The sequence below is a fragment of the Drosophila santomea genome, chromosome 3R (assembly GCF_016746245.2).
Source record: "Drosophila santomea strain STO CAGO 1482 chromosome 3R, Prin_Dsan_1.1, whole genome shotgun sequence".
Lineage (NCBI taxonomy): Eukaryota > Metazoa > Arthropoda > Insecta > Diptera > Drosophilidae > Drosophila > Drosophila santomea.
Genome location: NC_053019.2, coordinates 16,152,770 through 16,170,842, shown reverse-complemented (window position 1 = coordinate 16,170,842; position 18,073 = coordinate 16,152,770). Strand labels below are relative to the sequence as shown.

The window sequence follows — 18,073 nt, the reverse complement described above, 5'->3', positions numbered from 1 at the left end:
TGTTCCGTTCCCAATCAAAATTGTGCGATCGTAGGACAGGGACAGTGACAGGGACTCTATAGTAAAAAGAGATCAAGTGAGCGTAACGACAAGAGCGCTGGCAATAAATTGTAATTAACCTTTTTCAACCAACATGGGCAAATTATTGGTGGGCGGTCTAAGCAGAGAAAAAAGTACACGATTAGCGGCATTAAATTAGCCATAAAAATGGCATAGACCTTTTGAAAAAACATCAGAAGATAACCCAAGAGCAACCCAAATTGGCCGCACATTCATTTAATGCGCAAACAATTGGCCTCACTAATTTGCAAAATTAATTGCTCGTCTGTGGTTTATTTTTTATGAGCATAATTAAATGAATTTTAATGGGGCCGACAACGTTCTTGGCATAGCCAAACGAACCCTACTCTGACATAGAGTACTAAACATAAAGCAGCATGAAGCCACATATGGTTACAGTTCAGTAATTTTCATTTCATTTTCGAGTGAAAAAATCTATGGGCTGGAGAGATGTGTATCTGTGGCTCCGACTGTATCTGTATGTCTATATGGCACACACACACAGGGATTTCAAATCGGAACGGGTGTGTCATTATTTCAACTGAATTTCATGCCACATGCAATGCATATACAGGGAGAAATATTTGCTATGTTTTCAAGGCGAAGTTGTTTATTTTTACCTTGCTAACGATAATGCAGTGCTTGAATATGTCGATAAAAATATTATTTTTAAAATAGCTAAAAACACCGATTGGAACTTTGAATACATTTAATTCTAGTCATGTGTTTCTAAAATGTATCTACGCTTTTTTCGGTGCACTGATCGCTGTCTTTGGCTAACCAACGATCCTACGATCCAAAGACCAACGTGGGCAGGCTGAAACATTTTGACAGAACAGTTAGTCAGTTTGGCCTTTTGAAGACAAGGTGTTGCTGAAATCAATAGAACACTTATTCGGCCACACTTGGCAAGCAATTTATTGTATCTATCCGGACTATAGACCGTTGCATAAATTAACAGTCTGTGGGCCAGCTGGCCGGGTATCTGTGTATCTTTGTATCTGCGAGGTGGAGAATGTATCTATGCTAAAATCGCTGGCAACTAAAAGTCTACAAAGTAACTAAAAGCTGCTAAGCTTGTGCGCAATTAGAATACCCAAAAGCCGGTTGTTGTTGCTGCTGCAGTTGCTTTTTGCAGTTGCTGTTGCAATGTTGCTACATGGCTACACATGTTGCTGTGTTGCTGTATTGCTGTGTTGCTGGCGGAATAGTTGTTTGTCCGTTTGTTTGTCCGTCTGTTTGTTTGTGGGTTTGTTTGCCAGGCATCTAACTAGCTATCTATATTTGAGCAGATTGCGCTGCTAACCCCATTGCAATCTTGACTCTCTCAGACAGACCGACTGGGCCAAAGTGACTAACTGAGGTGGATTATTGCTGCTGGTTTGGCCGGAATGTGTGTGAGTCGCGCGGATTGTTAACATGTGGACAAGTGTAATTTAGTTGTTAAGAGAGAAGAGAAACGGAGAAGCAGAGAGAGTTCTTGGTGCATTGACAACGCGCTGACTTGTACAAATTGAAATTTAAAACGCTCCTTTTTGGCCAAATGCCAAACTGGTTGGCCAAAGTGGCCCGACCGCCTGCCACATTTATTTAAATTGCAATTAGAGTGCCAGACGCGACTTATAATTAGCTTGTTGGCGGCTTAATTAGCTGGCACACACACGATCCAAGACGGGTTCTTCGCATTTCCCATTTCGAATTTCGCATTTCTGGCCACAATAGAAGAGAGCAGGCCGCTTTATCAGCTGTGTGCGAGGCTGTGTGAGTCTGTAAGTCTGTGTTTATAAAGCTGAAAGTCGTTAACCTTCGTTGTAACACATTCATCATCATCACTCACCTCGCAGCAGCAGCAGCAGCAGCAACAACAGCAGCAACAACAACAGCAGCAGCAACACGCACTCACCGCAGCAGCAACTACAACTCACACACAGCTGTAAAAAGAAGTCGTCTTAATCTTAAACGACGTCTCCATCCACCTCAGAAAGGCTGCTGCAACATCAGCACATCAGCTGCTCTTGGCCAAGTCGTCGTGGGCTTTCTGCTTTTTACGTTTTCTTTGCCCCGCCGCATTGGCAGGCCGTGGCATTTGAAAACAAGCCAGGAAGTTGACTGAACGAATGACGAATTTACGAATTGACGAATGGACGAGCGCACTGAGCTCCATTGAAGTGAGCCCCTCTTAAGTAACTCAGATGCCAGGCGACACCACTCCACTCAACTCCACTCCAACGCATCTGTATCTGTACCAGTATCTGCGGCAGTATCTGTCCCACAAATAAGCAAACACCGCAAACACACAAAGGAACCAGAACAGGCCAAACAACTCGGACGATGGATCTCGAGGAAAGCTCTTGCTGCGTGTGGAAAGCGCAGTCGAAAGTGTCACGTCTAGAACTAAATATGGGGAAAATTGGGAACACAACAAACACGGAGACACACAGCATTCTCCAGTGCGTAGAGGAGTGCAATCATTCGTCTTGACACTTTCTCGTCGGCAGCCGAAGAATGCAAACAGTGAAAAGGTTTGGCGGATGTTTGCCAAGATACCCAACAAAAAAAAAAACCATCCTAGGGCTAACTGTAAACGAAAAGAGCAGAGAACTGCAGTAGGTGGAGCCAAGTTCTCGAGTGAAATAATTAAAATTCCATGCTCATAACTTCCGCAATTAAGGCAGCTGGGCTAGAGGCCCCAGAAAGTCCTCCTCCAGGAGTCCTACTCCAGCCGGCCAAAGTCGAGGAGCCACATCATCAGCAGCGGCAGCAGCTAATTTCCACGCACAGTTGACGCGATCGGAGGCCAACATGGGCACATGTGAGTAGTGAGTAGTGGCACTCCACGGTGCCAGGGCCCAGAACGAGCACACTGAGCGAAAAGTTAGAGGGCCACAAAGGTGTTCTTCTATATTATCTAATAGCACTTCTCTCCAACTTCTACCAATGCTATTAAAACGTCTGCCCTAGAATATGGGATTTATTAGAATATACTTATAGATATACAGATGCATTTCTCGCAGTGCACCCTGACTGGCTGACTGGCAGACGTTGGCAAATGCTGAGCGGCCCAAGCTGACTGTCTGCCTTTGCGGCGGAGAGTATCTGTGAGATACAACGCATGCCACACGGAACACGCCTGCACTAATGAAGTAATTCATTGAACCGTGCTACGCCGGCGTGGCTGCCATTGCCATTAGTTTAGTGTTGACTGCACTCGCTCCCTTCTTGTTTATTTCAGCCACTGCCGCAGTCAGTTTAATGCCTCTGAGCCCTAAGTTGTTTGCTGTTTGCTGTTTGCTGTTTGCTTGCCAGGAGGCAGGCGGCAGGAGGCAGGAGGCTGTCGTGTTTTTGGCAAACATCTGCGACTGTCCGCACTTCCTGGACCGCACATTAGATCACCCGACTGACAGGCGGGCCAACGCGAATTCGCTCGCTTGACCTCGCCTTTAAAAATGAAAACATCGAGCCATCGATTCAGCGGGCCACTCCTGGCCATATAGTGGGCACTATCAGCGGTCCAGCCAAGCCCATTGAGAAAAATGTCTTTGATAATTAAGCGGGTCGTCGCCGCCGATCGGTGACCATCCCCGATCCACGACTCCCGATCCCCTAAGTTCCCTGCCAGCACCACCACTCCGCACCACTCACATTCTAACGATTGCACTTTTACCGAAAAGCGCAAGAACTTTATCTGGCATGCCGCTGGACGTGGCCGCCAGTCGGGCAAATAAAGTAGCCACCACTCACGGAGGAGTGGAGTGGATTCACTGAGAAAAATCACCTGGTACTCAGAAAAGTACTGCCAAAGATTATTAAGATCGAATAATTAATAGATCGAAATTTTAAAAGAAATCCATAAAGAAATTTAAAAAAGTATTTAAAATATTAATATTAAGACTTTAGAGTGTGCAGTTTTCTATACTTTTTGAATATGAATATACATTTGCATTTGTATTTTCCACGGTGTAAGATTGGAGAATGGCTTGGAGTGGCCAGTCGCATCATCTTAATAGAAATATGCGTGTGTGCGAGAGTGTGTGCCGGTGCTGCTGTGTTGTGCATATCAAAATCCATTAGTGGCTTTTGTAGAAATAATCAACAACGACAAAAATAAGAAAAAAAAAAAGAAAAGAAAAATAAAGTAAATGTGAAAATAAAAACAGCGAAACTGCAATCGGCAGACGATGCAAAAGCAGAGAGGCTCCGCTCCATTCCCCCCTTCCTCCTTCACCCCTTCTGCATTTCTAACTCTTTCACTGCGGTTTTAGTGGTATCCAATGGCCATATCCATATATCCATATCTGTGGCCCGACTAAGTGAACATTTGTAATGGTCAGTCAGGCGGGCAGTGGCTCGTCTATCAGCAAACGCGTTTGTTCGACTGTCCGCACAGCGGACTTGCGGATACTCAGATACTAGTGTACGAGTATCTATCTACATTACATTTGTGTAGGCCATAGTCCGCAGAACGCATATGAAAACAAACCGTAGTGGAAAATTGGCTGGCATCATCTAATCACTTGTTTTCGTTGTTCATTTCAAACAGAGCGTGTCGCGGGCATTTTGTAAAAATAAGCAAAATAATTACATTACATGCGGCGGCGAACGCTCTTCACTCACATTATCAACATCCCATGCACGATGCTCGATGGTCGATGGTCGATGGTCGATGGTCTGTGGTCGGTGGTCGGTGGTCAGTGCCTCCGCGTAGTTGTAAATAAATGCATTTAATTATAAATTCTATAATGAGTGCACGGGGCACTTTTTTTAAACTCATTCGGCCACTGGCAATTAAATTTATCAGCGTCAAGTCAAGTGATTGACTTGTCGGCATGCAAATATGCGCGCATATTTGCATTTACTTGGCGGCGCTGTAAATCATAACTAGATAATTTATGGCCCGGCCACTTCCAGTGTAAACAACAATAACAACAACAGAGGATGTGACATCATTTGCCGGTATATAAAGCATTCCTTTCATATATTATACCTTTCAATATCTGACTCTTATCCACTTAATCCCGCTGAACGCTCGAACTTGTACCAAAACCCGAAATTCATTCATAAAACTTTGGAAAGTCGTTAAAATCAAGAGCATGTCTCCTTCGATATTTATGCCCGCTTATGTTGGCCCACAGATTTATGCCCGTTTCGACCTTAGCCAATTTATTGAAGTATTTATAAATGACGACATTTGTAGCCTTTGCAACTCAAACGCAATTTAGACTTTTTACGACCCGATGAAAATAAAATAACAGTGGCCGCCTGAAAGACGTGAAAATTAAATCAACCCAAACGGCCAGATGGAGAAATGTTGATTGGTGCGGATTTGTGATTTTTAGGGGCCGAGATCAGAGATCAGCGATGCCTAAGCAATCTACATATATCTGCCGCTAATTTTTGTCTTTCCTGTCCTATAGACGGAATTATAAATCTCTCGTGGCGTCGACGAAAAAGCAAGAAAAACATCTACTAATTCGCTGGCAAATTTTGGCAATTGTTCAAGGCTGACGCACAAGTCAACCGGTGGTCAGGTTAGGGGATCATTTTTTGAACAAATTTCGTATGCAAACCATAGCTACACAGAGAACAATTAAAGTTTTTGCATAGTTATGAGGATAGTTGTATGAAAAATACAAATTTATTCAACAATTCTCTACTAAATGTCATTGCATTTAACAAAAAATGTGTGGATTTACCTCGATCGATCGGGATTTACCCTACTAAGTCAATAATTTCTTTCTCTGTCCAATGACTAATGCAATGTCTTGTCACATTCGTGTATAATTAGATCTCTTTCCTTTCAGCTGACCCACTAATCAAGAAGAACTTTCTACCCCACATAGTCAAAACGACTATATTAAGGCAGCCAAGTCGGTGTTTGGATCTGGATCTGAATCTGGATATCCGCCATATGTTTCTCTGTTTGTTTGCGTTGCTGTGTTTATTTATTTATTTGTATTTGCTTATCAGCGGCACGGCGGCGTCTCTAATTAATTTTTTCTTCTCTGAAAATCGAAAATCGCTGGTCGTTCTTGTTGGTGTTGTTCGATACTTTTTCGATCGCCAAACGAGATCCGGTCTGTAGGGGACTTTGGCTGCCCACCTACTCTCCCATATAGCCGGCAAACTAATTAAGTCACAAATACATAACGCCAGCTTTTATCGGACGAGATAAAAATTGAGAAAAAAAAAAAAATAATAAATACGAAGGAAAACTGAGTAAAGGAGAAATAAAATCAAATGGAACTAGCCCGGCGCTATCTAAGTGAGTTTTTAAGAAAGATTATCAAGCAGAAGGTACAACAACAAATGCTGCCTTTTATCAGCAGCTAATGAGTGCCTTTGATAAGGAAAACGAAGAGAGCGAGACAAGAAGAGAGCTACGCACGTGTGAAACAAAATATTAGTATTTAAAGGCAATATTTCCGCTCGGCCATCGAACGAACAAACGATCGACCATCAATCATCAATCATCGATCTCAAGTGTCCAGCAATAATATTTATAATAACTTTAAAGCGATTTTTTCGCGCGCAGCCGAATGCCTTTCAGCGTTTCAACGTTTTCAATTTCATTTGGGGGCCTTTAATTGCCGAAATCAATTCAAAAGCCAGTTGAACGCGTTAAAAGCAACTACACAGGGGCAGCAGCAAATAAACCAAATAAACCAAACACAAAAATACAAAATTAAAGAAAAAAACAAACCAAAAATTTCAATAATTATTAACAAGACGACGGCGAGTTCATTAGCGCCGCGGGCAAACGAACGAGCTGGCACATTTGTGTACTATATATACATATATGCTCAGTTTTTAATGAAAACACAAATAAATGTTGGGTAATTAAGACTTGTCTCCCATACATTGTAGTGGCCAGTTCTGGGTGTTTGAGACAAGATCACTAAATGAACGTAATGTGCGAGTGCACGCGGCAAAAAGTGTAGGACTTTGTAATTATGGCTTATTTTGTTATACTTCTTCTACTGCCAAGTGTATTCAGTATGTCAATGAATAATTTCCCAATTTAGTGGGAGGCACATATCTAGCTGATACCGATTTTTCTCCGTGCAGCGGCGGCAAAAGGCGTTTCAAAACTTGTTCGACAACTTGTTTTGGTCTTTACATATCGACTAGAATCGCGAGTCAGCACCATATACACTACCATATGCGATAATGCTGGGAGCACATGATATAATATAATTGGAATGCGCCGCACACCAAGCCAGACAGCAACGGTGGAAAACTATCCGCTGGATTTCCACACATTATCGGGCTTGGTTTACCGAGAATCATGCCTAGGTCCCCAGTAAATTTCCATAAATTTACATGCCATAAATCAAATTGAAAATGTGTTTTCCTCGATGATCGCAACTCTTTTCCTTATCTCCAACGGCTGTCTCCCCCCGCACCCGTCTGTTTGTCAGTCTTTCGACTGCTGCTGCTCCTTCTGCTGCTTCTGCTGTTGCAAACTAAACAGAGGGCTTATCAGTATCAGTAAGAGTATGAGTATCAGTATCAGTCGAGTTCAGTGCAGTTGTCTCGCTGACAAAGTGCAGTCAACTCTTCTTTAAACTGCATTTCCCCATCGCACTCTTGTGACGATGACTAAGTTCCGAGCGCCCACGCACTGGAAGTTTTCGCTTTTTTATTTGGTTAAGCCAAGACGCAGCACAGACGGCACAAATGGCCAATACTGACGCCCCCCGAATGCGATGAACTCATTCACTTATTCATTCATGCACTCAGAACTAGGAACTAGTGCTATCCGACTTGAAATTACCGATTAATCAGTACAGTTCTTTGAACTGTTATATCACGACTTAGATGTTGAATAGCTTTAAAATATATGAATACTTTCCGATGTCTGTGATTCAAATATTATTAATCAGTAAAGTTCTTTAAACTGTTTATTTCACGACTTAGATGTTGAATAGCTTTAAAATATATGAATATTTTCCGATGTCTGTGATTCAAATATTATTCATTTGTAGCCAGTACCATATACCCTTTCCACCCCAAAGTACGAGTAATACAAACAGCAAACACTCGCTTTATTGACTGCCCGCTAAAATGTTCTCCACACGACTAATGGACTTCTCAGCCGTCTGTGGAAGGAAATGCTGCAACCGCAATATAAAACGTGCAAAACATCGTCAACAACAGCAGGAAACTCGCAAGTTGTTCGCAAAGGTACGAGTATATATGTATGTTCAGGTTCGATCGTATGACTAATTCGCACAGTTCGGTGATAAAGTTCACAAAGCAAATTTGCACACGCTCAGCTCGAAATCGCTCTGCTCTCGATACCCCGCAATTTTGCTTAACTTTTTTAACAGCTTTTACCCGGCAATTACGTCATTGGAGTAGCGAGCGTCTTTGGCGCTGTCAGCTTGTCAAAAATATGTACAATTTTGAGTTGGACCGACTTTCTTGCTGCATTCATTCGGCGGCAGACGTCTGTTGATCGAAGGGGTATGGGTATATGTGTCTGTGAGTCAGTCTGGCGATCGCATGTGGGTCTGTTTATTGGCTACACCTCTCGATAGCACTCTCAGCGAAAATGCACGTCTGCCAAAAACTTTTAATTCACTTGGGGGCCAGATAAGTAGGCAGAAACTTGGCTCGAAACTTACGAATACGAATTACGATATGGGAAAGTCACCAACCTGAAAAGAAAAGAATAAATCACATTAGTAATGATTTCACTTTCAGATTTGGGCTCATCTTGGGGGAATGTTAAATGAAAGTTGAAAAATGCCAGTTGAATAGCTAGAATGATCACCTCTAATAAATGAATTTGCGAATAATGCACGAATGATAACCCCGGCACATGGCAAGCCCCTTTGAAAGTTCAGCCAACTAAGTCCGATGCTACTATCATCGATGAGATCATCCCACTGCCGCACTAAGGTCATCAAAAATTATTTTTTATTCCGGCGCCATCTAATCTTTAAAACTGCGAAGCGTGAGTCTATCTATATGCAGTGAAGAGTATGTGTTTATATGCATTTATAGCCTGCCTAGGACGTATTATATCTGTATGTAAGAATACAATTTATTTACTCGCAACCATTGTCAGTTTATCACGTAGCCATGATTCACACAAATTCTAATCGTGAAGCGTTCTCGCAAATAAAAAAGGTTTCGCCATAAAAATTAACTGGAATTAATCAATTATTGGGAGGCGCGCAATCGAGAGGGCGGCCAGCATGTAACTGAAATAAACAACAAACTTAATTAAAAACCAAAATGGGGCGCAAAAGTAAACAAACCGCCCACACAAAAACCACGACACTCACTCAGTAACTGAGTGCAGAATGCACAAATTGAATAATATACAATACGAAAAGCAAAATGGAAAAAGGCAATATCAAACCGAGTGCAAAACAAAGAAAAGCAAAGTTTAAAAGCGAATTGCACTTCAGCGTACAATGGCCATAAATATGAAATTGTATGGTAAATTAATGCTATTATAGCGTCTAAAATCCAACACACAAGAAATAGAAGAAAAATGCTTAGAAAAGAGCAGCCACAACGGCTAAATAAAGAGCCATATTTGAAGACCTTGTACGTGGGCTGCCTACACAACCAGTTCGCGGATTCAGTTTATTTCAATTTTGTGTGCTGCGCCGCTCTGAGTTGGCCCAAACCGACTTGGCCTGGTCCGGCCAACTCCATCTCCGGCTCCAGCTATAGCTTCGCTGCACCGTAAATAATGTGTGCACATACCCCAAATATAGATTCCTTAAGATCTTATGCGAATGCATGCAACAATGTTGCACTATGTGCTATTCCCTGTCAAACTAAAGCGTTGGCATCAGTCAAGAGTTTGTTATTCACTACTACCATTTGCGCGCAGTGTACTACCGATTGGCTAAAGCAGCGTTTCAGTTTCTTAGTTTATATGTGTATCGGCTTCATACACATGGCGGCACTTGATTTGCATAACAAATGCAGCACAACAGCAGCTAAAGCAAAAGCAACAGCAACAGCAAAGGCAAAATCCACAGAAGAAGGCTGGGGCTTTGGCTCGAAAAAGTAGAAGCCGAGTCACTCGGCCGTGCCAAAAACAAAGGCCAGCAAAATTGCTGCAAAAATATGTGGACTTGTTCAAAATTCAAAAATTCATCAAATGCGCTGTGCGCACCCAAGAGTCAAAAGCTCGTCGCGCTCAATTACCAGAAATTTCACTCCATTAAGACACACACCTCGCGCGTCCATAAAAAGTGAATGTCTATCATTAAGACAATTTTTTCCAACGCTTTTTTCTACGTTTTTCTACTTTTTGGGGATTTTCTTTGCGCAGTTTTTTTCTTTTTTTTTGCATCCGTTCGAACCAGCACTTTTCCATTTCCGCTTTTATGCCAAATTAATTGAGCCTAATTACGGCCATTGAATGCCGAGGATTAGATCATCATGGAAAGAGAGAGAGAACGAGTGGAAGATCACCTGCCGTGCCAACGAGCGTGAATTAATTGGCGATCTACGCCAAAAGCAGGAATTAATAACCAAGTTCGTTAAAAAATGCTAATTTAGCTCATTTTTAATGGCGCCATAACGCGACGCCCTTCACATATTTCCACCTGAGTTTCTCTAAGGTGACAAAAAAATAGCCACCGAACCTACGCAGCAAGCTAAGCTACGTGTCAGTTGAAGACAAATTGGCAAAATGTCAAGTTATGGCAATAAAGGGAATACCCCCGAAAAAGAAATCGAACCCATACTTTGTGTTTCTACGTGTCACCAGAACAGAACAGAACAGAACAGAGCCCTTCCATTATATACAAGTATTATGCCTGACTTTAACTTTTGGAGGGGGACGCAAAAAAGGGAGTGGGCTAGATAAGTTGGGGCTCCATTAGTCAGCGGACGTCGATTGCGTAGCCCGGTGGTTGTTGTTCGCCCGATTTGTTTGCATTTTCACATTTATTTATCAACAAATTACGCTGTAAACAAACGCAAACAGACCGGCTGTAGTACCACAGCACTACACACTACATACATGTACATACATTCCTCAAAAGTCCGGCCAAAAGGTTAATTATGCAGCCAGAGACAGGGAACTCACTCACAGTATGTACTGTAAGTATTCACATTGTAAGGAGAAGTAAGTTAGTCAGCTCGTCAGTGCGGTTCGTCAATCATTTTCTGGATGGCTTACAAGAAAATCGTGTTCGGTTTTTCAGATTGTTTTCCTATTTTTGGTGGTGATCTGTGGTCTGTAAACGTTTTCACTGCATTTTTTACAGCCAAACAAATTTTTTGACAAGCAACTGACAGAAATTGACAAGCGGCCGAGCAATGGGCCAAAATGCTGTACTGCCAGACCGAAAAGAACCAACGATATGATGTGAGAGATGGTTCCAGCTGTGAAAAGGTCAACATCTCAGACATCCAAACATGCTGGGTCTGTCGTGCAGAGTTATGGCCTTTTTCTTCTCAGCTGGGCTGCCTTGTTGCCTCACTTTCCAACGATGGCCGAAAGAAATGAAAAGTGTGGCCTGAGAACTGAGATTTGGGATCTGAGAGGGGCCTTTCTTATGCGCGAACGCGGACCAACGACTTTGACCAGCTAATATTGACAAATTAAAAGCAGGTTAATGTGTCTTTAATGTTTGTGTTGTTTTCTCCGGCGGGGTTAGCAGCAGTCTTAGATCCCAAACATCCATTGATGCAACATATGTGCGCGCCGGCATGTAAAAATATACACAAAGATCGGCGCGTATCTTTAAGAACCGACATAAAATCCAGATACAGATACAGATACATATACATATACACACACGTGTGGTTGTGCGGTTGAGTGAGTGTGTGTGTGTGTGGAAACTGGCAGCCAAAGGCAAGGCAATTCAAAAGTCATTGAGGCGCAAAAGTCAAGCATAAATATTTCAAATAATGTTTGCTGGCCCCGCTGGCATTGGGTCTTGGCTCTTTGGTCTTGGATCTTTGTAAACCCAACTAAAACTGCTCGGCTTCTCTTTCCCCCGCCACGCTACCCCTCTCTTTCTCCCACTATCAGTGTGTGCGAGAGTGTGTGTGTGTGAGTGGCATAATTTGGTGAGAGTTCGAGTTCAACAGCTGAACAAAAAACAGCACCGAGCACATTAACTTTGAAATAAGAACAACACTTTAGAACTCAAAACCGTACACAGAAAAAATCTGGGTACTACAAATATTAATGAAATAATGCAGAACTGCTTTTATTCTTCCGAAAAACAAAACGATTTTACTAAAAAGAACTCCAAGATATTCTAAATTAAATAAAAGTATACTTCTTACATTTCTCATTAGTATTACTGAGGATAAATAAAAGATTTGCTTCGTAAAAAAAATAACAGATAAATAAGATAGCTTAAATTTAAAACTTCGTTCTTGCCTTTTAAATCTAAATGTATTATTAAATCCAAAACCAATCATATTGTGTTTCTGTGTACAAATCGGAAAACTGAGAACTGAGATCTGAGAATGGAGCACAGAGAACTGGGGAATCGGAGAACCAGAGAACCAGATAACCAGAGGGAGCTCCCAGCACGATGAGATGAAAAATTCTAGAGAGGCGGGCGTTTTTGTAATAGACGATGTCTACGCTGATGACCTCAGTTAAAAATAAATAATGCCTTACATTGTTTGGAATTAGTGGCTGTTTCGGGGCTCCAGTCCCCGTCGATGAGATCTGCATCAAGATTCTGGCCGTAAGTTCAGGGTGGCGCTCAGTGATCGGATCGCAGTGATCATGAAGATGCTCTGGAAGATGGTGAGGTTGGCAGTCGACAGTCGACAACAAGACTAAACATGGGGCGCCCAAACAAATCATTTTGTCAACTCAGCTTGTACCCGGCAGCTGGAGCAGAGAGACATGCATACATATTTGTGTAAATTCTTGTACGACATTTATCACACACGAAATTGATGAACCTGCCCCGCCTGATAAATGTTTGCGAGCAGCCGAGCAAGGGGAAAGCGATTTTCCTAAATCGTGGAAAATCTGGGCAGAGATTTGCTGCTAAGCTGCTGGATTGGGTGTAACATGGTTTTATTTCATTACGAATCAGGGGAGATTTTTCAAAAAAAGAGGTAATAGGATGGAAGAAGTCTTGTGTGTTTTTCTTTTTGTATGAAATTATTTTTAATATTCTAACCTTTTTGATTAAAGCTTCCAACTGCATGTAACTTATAGACATTGATTACCAATTTTTGTGGGTCTTTCCCAACCAGAAGATGAAGAACGGCAGGCGGCCAGTCGAAATATTGTTTCAGTTTTATTTACCTGAAATTTGCTATTTTATCAAGCACCCAGCACAAGTGTTTCGTTGTGAACTTATTTACATACTTATCGCTACGTATGTGGAGTATAAACAACAAAGGCAGAAACAACGAAAAACGAGTTTCTATATACATATAAGGTGGCTATGGCTCTGGCTATGCTGTAAAATAATAAAGGGCGGGCCGTATCAAGAGTTGCTGTTATGGCAGACAAAACGGGTCGCCAGTTTCAGTTTCAGATTCAGATTCAGTTTCAGCTTTAGTTTCTCGGGGGTTAAAACGATCGACATACTCCGATGACGCATTCTAGAACCGGAAATGCTCTGCCTGCCATTTGGCTGAGTTCTCAATAAGTATGCAAATCGCATTCGGGTTGTTTGTGCACTTTTCGGTGATTATTCCCATGAGTTAAAACATTGGAGGGGTATAAGCCAGCCCTCGACAAGAGTGTAAACAAACTACACGGCGGTTATGATTTATGAATCGAAATAAAGCGCTGACAATTCAAACAGCAGCGGAAATGGAAGTGGAAATGGTAAAGAAAGCCGATCAGAACTAAAACAAACCAAAAAAACCAATAAAAATGATCGCAGATAACTCGAGAAACCGACTCGAACGCGAACGCGTCGCACAGATAATGCCAGCGACTAACTAACTGTAAACATATATTATTTAGGTTATCACTATCATTTTCAGCTCGCAGCTGACAAGATAAAGTTGTACCACAAAGTCAAAGACCAGAAAACCCAGAAACTCAGGTAAATTTTGGGGAGTGAAAGTAAGTGGCAAGCCCGGCGACAATCACAAGATCACAAGATCTATCTAAAACTCTGACGTTGCGTTCTAGGAAGCCCGAAGCCACCCATAAAGAAGCGATGCGATGTATGGGCGTCTGGATTTCTAGAGATCTGCAGATCTTTATGTATCTTTATGGACCTGCAGATAAGCTGGATTGTTTACCCTCCCCCGAAGATAAGCCACATGGGGCATCGAAGCTCTATTTACCTTCTTGGATGCGTTTGCAGCTGCCGCTCGCGAAGAGAGTATCTGTAGCTTTGGGGTTTCTTTACTTTTTGATTTCACAACACCATCATCGGAGATTCCTTATACACCAAATGGAATTTCGCTTTCGTATATTGCTGCACAGAACTTTTCTTTTCTTCTCGTATAGATCAGATGTGTAATTTCTCCTTATTATTTTCGTTGTTTCGTTTATTTTTTATATGTTGAATCACTTGTATTTATTTCTCGTTTTCAACAACAACATTTCGTCATGTTTTTCTACGGGGCGTATAAAAAATGTAGTAAACGTAATCGAAAACAAACGCACGCGTTCTCTTTCGCCCTAAGCGACAGAAAGAGACGGGCGGTGGGGCAGAGAAAGAGACGGGGTTAGAGATAGAGATAGCGATAGAAAGGGGGAAACAGAAACACACGCACACTACAAATAAACAAAAACGGAACCGAACCGCAAAGAAAACCGATTTTTATGCACTATTTAACTTTATATATTTTTCTGCAAATAGTTTTATTTTTACTTTTCAGCTTTCGAGGGAGGGGAGAAGGGGAGTGAATTTTTTTTATTATGGGAAGTGTTAAAACCGTGCGAAATTCAAGCCCAACAAACGATGCGTTTGTTTTGTTTTGCACTGCAATTTCCGCGCTTCATTTTCGTATTTTCTATTTGCTTTCCAAAAACAAAAGATTTCTTTATTGGTAAATGGAGAGTGCTGTTTTTTTTTTTTTTAAACGCGGTCGTGTGAGTGTGCCTCTGTTTATCGCGTTCGTTATTTGTTGTTGACTCCGAAAAATTCGTTCACACCCGCGCTCATTCATAAAACGTATCCAAAACCAAAACACACGATGTCACGCACTCACAGTTCTTCAACTTGTGTTTCTCAAATGATTTTTAGCACTTGATCCAATATTTTGCAATATATTTACATCACTTATTTTCGGATTCTAAATTCAATGTTCACCTTTTTCGTAAAAACCTGAGAACTGCCAATAAACAACGGTTTTTTGGACTCAGTATTTCGTAAAAAACGTGAATAACAGAGGAGCGCTTGAAATTTGCCCGACTTTTCCCGGTCGAGGTGGAAACCCAACTGTTGTATCCACTGTTGTCTCGCTGTGTTAGCGGTTAACAGAGAGCGGAGAGAGCAACATGTTGCGCTCAATCTGCGCCAACAGCTCAATTCGAGCCGATCGAAGCGATCTCAAACGAGCTCAAACGTGTTGCAGTTCGAGCGGAAATCCCCTAGAATAGTTCATTGAAAGTAAAAACAGTTGGAAAAACTCCCAGCATGGGAGTATGCGTGTATTTGTGTCGAATGTGTTTGTAAATATACACTAACAAGCGGTGATAAAAGTCTTAGAGTTACAGTCTTTTCTATGGCTTATTCAGTGTGTTTGGGTTTCCGATTTTATGACCTCAGTCTGAGACCCGCGTCTCATCTCTTTGTGCAGCCTCTTTCAGCGTTTATCGACTGGCATCTCCCTTGGTTCTTATCAGTGAGGCATTGTCTTATCTGCAGATTTATGGCCCAACACGCATTTAATAGCCCGATTCCTGGAAGTCGACTTAACACTTTCGTTGTCTCAATTTGATTAGCGCCTGCATGGGCCTAACACTTTTCCACCCATAAACTTTGTGAACCAAAACGAAAGCGAGACGAACCGTATGCAATGATAATGAAGAACTCACAACTGAGCTGTGGACTTTTTAATCAGTTGCTTTTGTAACCTACAAAGTTAATCGTCCTAGTCAGGAAAACTAATCATTATAAATTATTGGAATGCTTTATAAATTAAATATAATCAATTTAGCTTTTTTATTGGCTATTCATAAAGCTGAAAGCAACTCACGTTTTAAGTGCAATAAAGTATATGAAGGGTTAGCAAAATTCTACGACTGTTGGAAATTGACAAGCAGCTAGCTAAAGCTTTAATTTAAATAGCTTTTAGCCTGTAATTTAGTATGAAATGCAGATAAATTGCCCCAATGACTATGGCTTGAAAACCATAAAGTTAAAGGCATAATGAACCCTTGGAATACCATTAATAACTCGTAATAATATGAAATAAAAAAAAAAATTTTGTAAACACCTCTGTGAGCTAATTAGTTGCAGCTAATTTCTGTGTTCTAAGCTGAAAACTATAAACACCCAAGAAGTTTTTAAAGACCAAGAATAAACGATCCAAAATTATAAATCACTCTTATGGAGGAGAACGAACTCTCGTCCCGAGCAAACTGTTGAATGAACCAAGACAGCTAACAACAATTCGTCAGGATTAGCCGTGTCAACTCTTTCCTGTTCTTGTGCCATCTCCTTATTTTCCCATTCTATTGGCTTTCCCCTGTGCATTTCCTCTGCCCGTTCCCTTCGCATTTCATAACGTTTTGAGGTGTGTTTGTCGGTCGGTCGGTCTCATCCTTATCGAAGGTGCGCATCAACGTCGCAGCGAGATATACCCATTTACCCATAACCATTCCCGACCCGATCTACGTGCTCGGATTCTCTTGCCGGCTTTGAAATCGAAACTGCCCATTGTGTTGAAATCTAAGCAAGCGTGTGAGGAGCTCAGCTCCCCAATCTCCGCCGAATCCCAGTCCCTTCCCGATCTCCAGATCCCAGCTCAGAGACTCCATTCCGTGTGATGTGCTGCATGCTTGATCGATAGCGTCTGGTCGCCTTGATTTCCAGCGAAAGGTAAACAAATCAAAAGCGAAAATATTGAGAAACAAAAAGATGCCAGGCAGATATTTTCGGAAATATTTTGAATAGTTTTCAATGCCAATGGCATCGGGAGAAATTTGTCTTCGACAGTGTGACACTGCGAAAAATTGGAACGTAAATGTTTTGATCGCTCACTAGAATCATTTATTTTAAATATCAATTCATTAATGCGTAAAATATAATTATAGAGCAAAGATTTTAATGCAAATATTTACAAAGCAAAATGGCTGCCTGTTATATTTTCTCGCTGTATGGGCACTTTTCACTGGGGCATAAATAATGCCGCATGAAATGCGATAAACAGAGTTATATATTTGCACACAGCGGGAAGCTGGCCAATAAAGTTGTATGGGATTTTCCATAATGCAATGCGCCGCACCGAGTTAAAACCAAACCAAAACCGAAGCGAGTGAAAAGTGCCATAAAAAAGGCAATGCTCGCTTCGCTATTGCACTCACTCAGCGATATCATTCTGTTAATGGTCGCACTGTCTCCAAACGGTGCCATATGCAGATTTTGTGGCATAGGTAGAAGATAGGGGGGAGGCGGGGGTCTCCCCTCGATTTTGCCGCACCCCCCTAAATGCATTTGCGCCATTTGTTGGCCTTGCCGTTTGGCTGATAAGTCAAGTTTTTATGGACGAGCGCGCATTTAACTTGATTATAAACGACGGCAGGCGGCCGGGCCACATAAAATCGCCTTTCATTATGGCCAAGGCATGTGAAATTAATAAGCCGACCAGCCGGGCGGGCCAACAGTTTTGGCCAAAATCTCAACACAACCCGCCACCGCCCAGTTCGTTGCCTAAGTCTTTTGTTTTCATTGTTCGTTTTTGGTTTTCGCTATGCCGAAACTACCCGCTGCGCGTGTTTGTATGCAAACAAACTCCGAAAGCCGCCTATAAATGTTCATTAATTCAAATTGATTCTAATCGCGACGCCTTCATTAATCTAAGCGCCACCCCACGCAATGCATTTATATTGGCCGCAAATTATTTATTGATGAGCCTTGCCGCG

The 18,073-nt window shown here is 41.9% G+C and overlaps 1 protein-coding gene across 1 annotated transcript in view; it reads right to left on the bottom strand.

The window, feature by feature from the left end:
* LOC120451084 (rho GTPase-activating protein 7) overlaps positions 1-15,416 on the bottom strand; it is a 94,099-nt gene extending 78,683 nt beyond the window's left edge. Inside the window, exons 1-2 of the mRNA XM_039634451.1 lie at positions 15,297-15,416; positions 14,323-14,598 (exon numbers count right to left, since the gene is read on the bottom strand). The gene's annotated coding sequence lies outside the window, so the exon portion shown is untranslated. The remainder of the gene's footprint in view (positions 1-14,322; positions 14,599-15,296) is intronic.
* Positions 15,417-18,073: the final 2,657 nt, after the last annotated feature.